The sequence below is a fragment of the Arachis ipaensis genome, chromosome B09, assembly GCF_000816755.2.
Source record: "Arachis ipaensis cultivar K30076 chromosome B09, Araip1.1, whole genome shotgun sequence".
Classification (NCBI taxonomy): Eukaryota; Viridiplantae; Streptophyta; class Magnoliopsida; order Fabales; family Fabaceae; genus Arachis; species Arachis ipaensis.
Genome location: NC_029793.2, coordinates 8,980,276 through 8,991,152, shown reverse-complemented (window position 1 = coordinate 8,991,152; position 10,877 = coordinate 8,980,276).

The following is a 10,877-nucleotide window of genomic DNA, read 5'->3' as shown; positions in this document are numbered from 1 at the left end:
TCTTTTAAATTTTTTACAAATAAAAAAATAATTAATTTATATTCGTGTGATATATAAAACAATTACTATATGTAACACCCTACTATTCCAATTCTTAGTCATAAGTCATAAGTCAATGATAATAAGGTGGCACAACTCTCAAGGTGGATTTTTAATACATAATTATAAGTATAACTGAAAGGAGTATTAACCGAGAAGTCTGAAAAGAGTAAAATAAAATCGCGAATATCGTAGCGCTCAACAACTAANTCTTTTAAATTTTTTACAAATAAAAAAATAATTAATTTATATTCGTGTGATATATAAAACAATTACTATATGTAACACCCTACTATTCCAATTCTTATGCTCGAGTCATAAGTCAATGATAATAAGGTGGCACAACTCTCAAGGTGGATTTTTAATACATAATTATAAGTATAACTGAAAGGAGTATTAACCGAGAAGTCTGAAAAGAGTAAAATAAAATCGCGAATATCGTAGCGCTCAAGTATCAACAACTAAAAGATAAAGCGTGAAGTAAAAAGCGATATACTGATAAAGGCATTAAGGAGAATAAGAGAAAGACAGTGTATATATATATATATATATATAACATAAGTAAATAGCTACTAGTCGCGACCCGCGAAGTTTAGGCCGGCTAGGATACAGCATAACAGTAGTTGACAACAGTATCTCCTAATCTCTCCCAAAGAAACATAAGAGCCTCTGTAGGCAAGTTCAAAAGAGTTCAATACATAATTTAAACTTTTCAAAATAAAGTTGGAGAGATTCTAAGCAAAATATAAAGTGGAAAATATAAAGATCTTCGCCATCTCTCAGATAAACTACAGCTCACTTCTGAGCACCTGGACCTGTATCTAAAAAACAAGAGATGTATACGGAATGAGAACCCTCGACCCATGGGTTCCCAGTACGGTAAAAGTGCCAAATAAATACAATGCATTGTAATAAAAATCCAATAAGCATCCTAAACTTGCTTTCACCAAATATCCATCCTAGGTTCCCGCTAATCCATAAATAGGCAACTGTCATAAGGAAATGCTAAATCTGATTCATGTTTCTCATGCTTCCAGACTTTCTAACTCTCCGGCAATTCACAATCAGAATTATAAATGAAACCATCCCCAACTATTCTATCTCAACAATTCTATATCATTACCTCATATCCTCACCTAGAGCAAGTGAAATCACTTTATTGCATCTACCCAGGGAGCTCAAATTATCTCATTATCAACCTGGAGCAGTGAAATCACTTCACTGCGTCTACCCAGGGAGCTCAATTACCTCATTCAATAATCATAATCATTATTCAATTACATCATCAACTCATCTCATCAAGAACAACCCTCAGCGTCAACCGACACCAGCATGAGCGACCTCTCAGTTGTACAAACACAAGCAATACAAACAAGTAATACACAATAAGGTATAAGTAAAACAAGTAGCACATAATCAGGTAACATAACATATATGATATAGCAATCCAAAACAAATAGGCAAACCCAAACAATTCAAACATATACAAATGATGTATGCCTGCCCTATGACTGATGATATCATTTGTCGGTTATACAACCAACCCGACACGTTCTGGTATCTAACCATTGGACTGTCCCCCTATCGCGCATCCCCTACTCGAGTAATACTCAAACATAAACATATAACACCCTCACTGGTGTTTATCCACGGGGGCGAGCTCGTCCAAAAATTTCACAGTGTTCGGCCACACTTATGACATGGGGTCAACAGAATCTCGGATCTCAACCTGGAGCAAGTGAAGCCGACCCACTGTATCTACCCAAGGAAATCCGAAACTCAGATAGTTTCACAAATCTCAAATCAACCTCGACTGGGAGCAAGTGGGGGCTAACCACTGCATCTACCACAGGAGTTACAAACCAAACTCGGAGCAAGTGGAATCAATGCCACTGCATCTACCCAGGCAGATGTCTAAAAGCTCAACCTAGAGCGAGTAGAACCACCACTACTGCCGCTACTACCCAGGCGTCACAATCTCTGACCTGGAACAAGTAGGACGAACTACAATCCTTGCTACTACCCAGGCATCTCAAACATGTATTCATTCAAAATTCCATAATTAAACTCATTTATCGAAATCCTCCTTCCCCATCTTATACCCAAAGCAAGTGGACAACACCACTGCCTACTACCCGGGGTTGCATATCACATTCAACATTTTCCATCATTATTCATTTATCACATATATATACATACTCAGCCCTAATTCAATTCTTATCACAACCATCCGGCTCATACTATACGCAGCACTTCCATCATCATCCTCAGCAACTCATACAATCATCATTTATTTTCACTTTACTTCATCCACAAGTTACCACATGTCCTAGATTCTTTTCATTACTAGGCATATTATACAAATTTGGGACTTAAAGGATGTAAATGGAGGCTTAGAAGTCAAAATTTGGCTTTAAGAACTCAACAATCAATTTTTGCTGAAAACGGGGTCACGCGTGCGCGTCGCCCACGCGCACGCGTGGAAGGCGGAAAAGTAGAGTGACACGTGAGCGTCGCCCATGCGCACGCATGGGAAGCAGAAAGGTAGCGCGACGCGTGCGCGTCAGTCACGCGTACGCACACAAAACCAGCACAGTACCAGGACAACTCTCTGGATTTTCTACTGGGCACTTGCATCATTCCAGCGATACATACACGTCGGCCAGGTGCACGCGTGGGGAGTAAAAAGTGAGAGTGATGCGTGCGCGCCGGAGTACGTTTTCTTAAAAATTTTTCTAAGTCTGCAAAAGCTGCAGAATTTTATTTTTAAACCTCAAACTTCCGCCACACATAACTTCTACAAAATTCATTTTTCGACCATTTTTGAACCGTTGGAAAGATCGTTAAATAAGCTTTCATAAAAATCCAATTTTGAAGAATTCCTAACTTCGAGGGCCGAGTTATAGACCGCCGAAGTTGGTAAAAAAATTAATTTTTACCCAAAAATAGAAATTACCAATTTTTCTAATGTTCACAAGCCAAATTCATTTCCACTCATCCAAATGACCATAATCCAACCACATTCACATAATTACACTCAACCAAAACCAAACCTACATTATCTACACAATTTCATCCAAAACTATCAAATTCCACACCTCAATTCCTCAAACCTTATTATTCAATAATCAAACCAATTATTCACACATTCAACATCTAAAATCTATCAAATCTCTTATATCATCACACAATACACACATCAACTTACTTTCCTTACCTCTTTCCGGCCTCTGGCCCAAGATTTCCAGCCTCCGGCCCAAATTCACAATTTAAATACATATTCCACAAACCAATATTCATCATCCAATTCATCAAACCCTCAACACACTAAACATACGAATTCACACAATTCTCAATCCAATCATTAATTATATTACATATCAACTATACATATTAGTATCAACCATTTACAAAATCCAAACTTAATCCTAGGGGCATCTAGCCTAGAAATTCTCATCACACCACACGGTACTTAAATAAAACTTAAACCGTACCTCTTGTAGCCAAAATAATTGAGCTTCTTCTTGAGAGTCTCCACCAACCCTTAACTCCAAGCCTCACCAAAGCTCCTCAAGCAATATCAATCTTTCAACTGTGCACCAAAATTACCCAATACTCTAACATAATCAATTTTCACACTTATAATCAACCTAGGGTTCATAAAATTGATAAATGACAAGGGTTTGAGTATTTCTTACCTTAGTCCATATGAAATAGGGATAAAACCCACTTAGAATCCAAGTTAAAGTATCCCTAAATAACCAAAATCACAAGATTTTAACACTAACTACCCAAAAACGCGTAACAGTGGGAAATTTCGAAAACTGAGAAGATATGAATGGAATACTGTAACATCCTAACTTTTTGAATCAAGTCATTTTTTAATAACTAATTAATTAATTAAAATGGTAATGATTTAAGATTTGAATTTAAAATTTAAACATATGAAAACACTAGTGGTAGTAAATCTCTAACCGACAATAAACAACCTTTTAAAATATAGTCATAATTAATTCTACATTTATTAGATTTGAATGATATTTAGTTATATGAAAAGATAAGAATACTAGCTCTATTCCTTAAGTTCAGTATAAAATCAAATTCAAAATAAATTAGGTAGATAAATCGGTTACAAGTTCATAGTAGAAAATCGCGCTCTTATCAGCCAGTCTGATATACTAATAGTATTTTAAGAATATCTCAAGCTGTGGTTATTCGATCGACTTCATTTAAGATTCATTTTAAAGATAATTCAATTCTCTATAAATTTATCTCTAATATCTATTTTCAAATTCCAAATGTAAGAAATATTATAGAGCTCACAAAGTGACGTTTCATATTGAAGATTTCACCTAAATGCCTCCTAACATAATCTGCACATACCTAAGAGTTATTTGATCCTTCCTTTCTTAATCTACTCCCTTTTTCTATACAAAACATTCTAGTATACACAAAGTCTAGACATGGAACAAGTCTCTCTTCACTAACAAACCGCATCTATTTGCATCGGAATACCTATTGGAATTTCACTCGAGGTAGGGAATTTTTAAATATCATATCTTAAATGTTTTTGAATATATATGTTAGCATTGCACGTCATGATATAATGTCTCTTTTCTTCATACACATTATGCATTATAATAACAATCTTATGTGCATTAAAGAACTGAGGGAATGATCCTTTGGTAAGGGAAGGTAACCCCCAAAGACAAGATAATCGAGATGATGCTTCGGTAAGGGAAGGTGATCGGCAAACTTTTGGGAACCTTCGGTAAGAGAAGGGAACTCCTATAAATTTTATAATAATATATCTTGGTTGCCATAACTTCCTTCTTGTGTATGTCTAAATAACCTTGATTGTAAATTGAACTGAGGGAATGATCCTTCGGTAAGGGAAGGTGACCCCCAAAGACAAGATATCGATATGATCATTCGGTAAGGAAAGGTGATCGACCGAGATGATCCTTCGGTAAGGGAAGGTGATCGCCAAAACGTTTGGGATAAGAACCTTCGGTAAGGGAAGGGGACTCCCACCTTTTATACCGGTTTGAGCTCAATACCTTCCATAAAAGCTATGAGAAAAAGTAATGAAAAGTACAATGAAAAGTGTGATTATAATTGTTCTTCTTTTATATCTTTTTTATTTATGATTATGTTTATTATTTCATTCAACGATCCTTCTTTTATCCAAAATTCCCTTTTATTTGATGGGCGATATTGTTTAAGATCTTTATTTTATTCAGATCTATTCTGTTTGACTTATCTATGCCAATGTTACTATTCTTCTCTTATTTATTATTTATTTTGCCTTGCTTTATGGCCTATGAGAACATCAAACTAAGGTTTATGAGTTTACATGTTTTAATGCTATAGGCATTTTGTATGCATCAAGGTTTAGAAAACCGGACCAATCATCAAACCTCTCTAGTCACTGGTTCGTTGATTTACTGGTCTAACCGGTTCAATCGGTGGTTCAATCGGTGGTTCAACCGAAAAAACTGTTTTAGAATAGAATAATAAATAAATTATAAATACACATCCTAAAATATAATTATAGTCTGATATAAATCTTAAAATATCTTCGAAATTTAAAACACTACATAAAATATCATCAACCAAATACATATGATCTTATCAAAATCCAAACTCAAAAATTAAATAGTAATAAAAACATATCTAAATATTAAATCCCAACATCATGGTTTATCAATCATCAAAATCCGCAAGAACTTGTTGCAAAATCCTTCCTTTCTTTCCTTGCTTCAGCAAGACCTTGACTCACAAACGTACCCTAAAGATGAATGATACATTTCAATTCCAATAAACCATGTGTCCTTTTCTTTTAATACCAGAAGTTATTGGTATCGATTATATTTATTTAATAAATAATAAAACACTTTCTAAAAGCTAAGTCCATGCAAGAAAACCTCTTTGACACTCAAGGCTGCTCCACCTCTTGAATCACCATCTAGCTTTGTCAAGATTGCACCTGTTATTCCAATCTCAAGATTGAAAGTAGTCACCAAAACTGTTCACAGAAAATCTCATAGTCAGGTAAAACAGTATTCCAAAACCAAAGAAAAAGATGATTAACACGTGACAGCCACAAATTTAGAATCAATTAATCAATGTGTTATTTTCATTTTATTTTATATAAAGTAAACCATATTTCATATTATCTGAAAATTAAAAATTCATTTCTGTACCCGCTGCTTCTTGTCCTGTCATCACAACTAGCAAAACACCAAAACAATACAACATCAAACATTAGGTGGAATCAGAACCATACATTCTAACATAGAAGATGAAAGCTTGAAAGTTGAAACAGAGAAGATGAAACAGAGGAGTCACTCACCTGGGTGCTGACAAAGTTAAGACCAGCGACGATGAAGGGAGAGGCCAGCGAAGACGAAGCGGCGGTGCTGAGGAGCAGGCAACGGCAATGGCGCTGCCAACTTGAGGACCGCGGGGACGCTGGGAGCCTGGGAATGCTTCAGAAGGGGCTAGGGTTCACCGTTCACGTCTGGAGTCTGGAGTGAGATTGAGATGAATGAACGGAGGAAGAGACCACGCGACGGTGGTGGCGGTCACGACCTGCAAACCCCGGCGATGGCGGTGGCGACTAGGCTGGGGTTTTCGAATGCTTTAGAGGGCTAGGGTTACTGGGTTAGTGAGAGTCTGAGACAGTGAGAGTGTGAGAGTGAGACTGCGATTTGGGAATGGGAAAAGGGGGGTTCCGAGTGGTAACGGGTCGGGCGGGTCGGGTTTCGGTTTTTTACTTTGTAAAACAAGAAAAACGGCGCCGTTTAAGTTTTTTAGAAGAACCGGCCGGTCACCGGTTCGGTCCAATCGGCCGGTTTTCAACCGGTTCACCGATTTCTTTGCGGTTTTCTCCCCACTGCTTAATATAGAAGGACCGGACCGCATGCATCGCCAGTTCACAGTTAAACCGGTCAAACCGGCCGGTCCGGTCTGGTCCGGTTTTTAGAACCTTGGTATGCATCACACATGTCATAACATAAGTAAATGAGAAGCATCTAAAAGTCACACCACTCCGACTAACCAAGATTTTTGAAAATAATAATTGAACAACATTGCATCATCACTGTTTTTATTTTAAAACTCGGAGTGGTTGGGGATGGATACGATGACACCATATAGATAAACTATTGAGAAAATTTTGTTTCTCACCCCTCTCTCCGTACCATCTTCAGGAACGATGCAGTACAAAGCAATACAGTGCTCAGTTGAGGTAAAAAGACAAGTGCACTAGTAGGAGCAAGCTATTGAGGATGTAGATACAAAACATTAAGTGTTTACCTTAAGAAGGAAGAATATGCGATTGTTTTAGCCATAGCTATACAAATTAAGAGAATTAGGATTTTCTGTGTGTCTTGCTTTATTTTATTAAGTGATTGCATATTGTAACTATGATGTTTCTTGTTATAATTATTTGGTATGAGTAAAGCTTGTCATTATTATGCCTTCATAGTTTAGCATGCCCGTTTTTCATGTTAGTATTTTCAGATCCACTTATATTTTTCAACTAGTAACTATTCTAATAAAAACTAGTTATTTAATATTTTTATATATAAATTATTTTATATTTGTTTTAAAAGAAAAATTTCATAAGGTTTTGAGTATAGCTACTAAATATAACCCAAATAAAGCTTAACTCAATTTAAAAGTATTAGGGTGTTATAAATACTTACCACAATAACTAGATAGAATTAAAGAGGATGAGAAGAGCGACGCGTGGCCACAAACAGCTCGTCAATCGAAATTCCGGATCAAAAGTTATGGTGATTTGAAGTTTGATGAAGTTAGGATTTTCTCTCTCTTCTTCCTCTCTTCTTCATTTCAGCGCCCCACACCCCCTTCTTTAAGGTAAATGAGTTAAAATACTCATAACTAATGCTTATATATGTTGGGTCTTGGGTCCACTTGGGCCCGGTTCACTTGGTTTGGTCCGTTGGCCTAATTTTGGGCCAAAACCTTTAATATTAGAGTTTTAAATCGTATTTTAAATATTTCTATCTTCCCAAATTATAAATTATTATTTCTTAAAATTATTCACTTCTAATTAATTTTCTCAGCCACAGTACCGGACAGATCGCAGCCGGTACTGCTGGTCAAATTTTCAGTGCGCATTTTTATTCAGAAAACTATGTTTTCCGACTCCGAAAAATTCACTGAGTCCAAATATCATATTTAAATTATCAAATTCTGATTGCTAAATTTTCTAACCATATTCGCTCCTATTTACGAATTCGATATGATGAGTTTAGTGCGGATTGTATCGAAATTTTAGTCATATCTGATTTGCGAACACCCCTAACAATAATAATTTAAAAATATAATGATTATACTTTTAACTAAGAGGAAGTCCCAAAAAAAATACTAAATACAAGAATAATTTAATCAAATATTAAAAAAATTTATTTTAAATTAGTTGGACTTTTTTTCCCATATATATATAGTGTAATAATAATAATATGGTAATTATTTTATATGTTACACAAATATAAACGTTTTTTCTGTAAACTTAAGAAAGGTTTTGTAAGTCTCTACAAAAGAAAACAAAGGGAAATATTTCTTTATTATTATTATTATTATTATTATTATTATTATTATTATTTTGCACATTCAAAAATTCATAGATAAAGTGAAAAAACCATGAAGTGCAATCATAACTTTAAAAATAACAAGGCCAAATTATTGTCATAACATAATGGAAGTATTAAAGTTTATCATTCTCCTCTAATGGAGGAAACAAAATTTTTTTTAATAGTTTATTTAACGTTTAACAGAATAAAAACGAATTTTACTAAAATAAATTTCAATACAAGTTTAATATTTTTATTATATTAATTATTTTTGTTATATTTTAAAATTATTTTTGTTATCAATAAATTAAAAAAATACTTCTCTCTAATTCGGAAGCATTTGGTGGCTTGCTCCCTTCTAATTTTAATTTGTTTTTTTTTTTATTTCGAGATCTTTACTATATGGTAGTTTGCTCTTTTCTAATTTTAATTTTAATATAGTAAATTCTATAGTGTAGAAAGAAAGATTCTTCTATACTTATATGTTTGTGTTGTCAAAAGAATAGTGTGACAAGTATTTAGAAAGAAAATAGTTGAAGAGATAAGATTTGATATGTTACAGGTAAAATATAGTGTACTTTATCTTATGCAGTATGTGAATGATGTATTGATTAAGTAGGTTAATTGTATTTATACTAATTAATTATTAAAGATAATATTGAGTCTCGTATGATTTTTTTTATCTTTGGACTTTTTGAATATACACTCTCTCTCCCCATATCACAGTAACAATTAAAAAGAAAATTTTTTTAAACCAATAAATCTAAGCTAAAATTAATATAAAAAGAAATCTAAGCTAATAATTTTTTTTCCAACTCATATTATTTGAAAAAGAAAATTCAATTAATTACTGTCTACTTGTGATTTCAGCAATTCTTTCAAATTCTCGCGAACGCGGCCCTTGTCCCTTTTTCTTTCTTTTATATGGTCTACTATCCTTCTGAATATACTCGAGATTAGTTTTGGCATTTTGTGCGACCATTAGACTTAGTAAACGACACATTAGTCCTTTAGAACACGTCTGGTGAATGCAAAAGGTGAAACTTATAAGTGTACGACATCACTGGGAGTTGTGAAACCTTGTTTTACGTGAAAGAGTTCTGTTGATATGGGACTTATGACTAGTAGTAAGGTTTGTAAAGTGTTTAACAAAGTTGAGAACCTTTAGATGAGTTGCCTAATAAAGTACGGTTGAAAAGGTGGAGATAAATTATGTTGAAATTTGAATAGTTGAGTCTTTGAAGTTAGTACGAGATCAGTATGCGGACGTTGAGCACATCATTTTAACCCCGGCTTGCATTATACCCTTTTGCCGCCTTGCTTTACCATCACACGTTTGAAACATATTATTTTGTGCAACAAGCCTATCTTGTGGCTTTGTTTCACATCATACTTATACCCTTTATATTTATATGCCATATGAAAATTCTGGTATTTGAAACTATATGAATATATATATTGAGAATTTTTTTTGCCTTTTCTCTAAATAAGTTCAAGAGTGAAGTAACATGAAATCTCTTTTATTTTGTATCAATTTTCGAGGACGAAAATTTTTATAAGGTGGGTAGGATGTAAGACCCAAGAATTTTAAAAGTTTTATTTTAAATCAATCTCAAATCATATATTTATTTATAGTTTTAATTTCAGAAATTATTTTTATTAAAGATAATAAGAATTTTATATGATTTGATTTTAGATGATTTATATTTATATAATTTAATGCTTTAAGTTAAAGATAAAGAGAAATTAATTATATTATCATGAATGTTCAATTAGAGTAATTTATTGAAAATCAGTTAGTATTTTTATACTACAAATAATATTTTAAAGTAATTTTAGAGATTAAATTAATTTTTCAAATATTAATACTTTATGCTCCAATTTTATTAAAATTACCAAATTATCCCTATACCTAATTTTTACCAAAACCCTAAATCCCCAAAATATCACCCTAACTCTAATTTTCCCAAAAAAACCTAGCTGCCTTATCTCCTCAGCCACCGAATCCCTTTTCTAACCTAAACTCAGCAGCAAATCCATGGAAAGAAAGAAAGAAACAGAAAGAAAAGAAAGGAGAGAAGTGAGAGGGGAAGGCTGCGGAAAGAAAGAAAGGGGGAAAAGAGGGAGGCGGTGCGGCGGGTGTCACTGCCGCCGTCGGCGCCGCTGTCGAGAGGAGAAGAGAGGGAGATCTGAGAGAGAGCTGCACGGGAAGAGAGGGGAGGAGACCTTGCC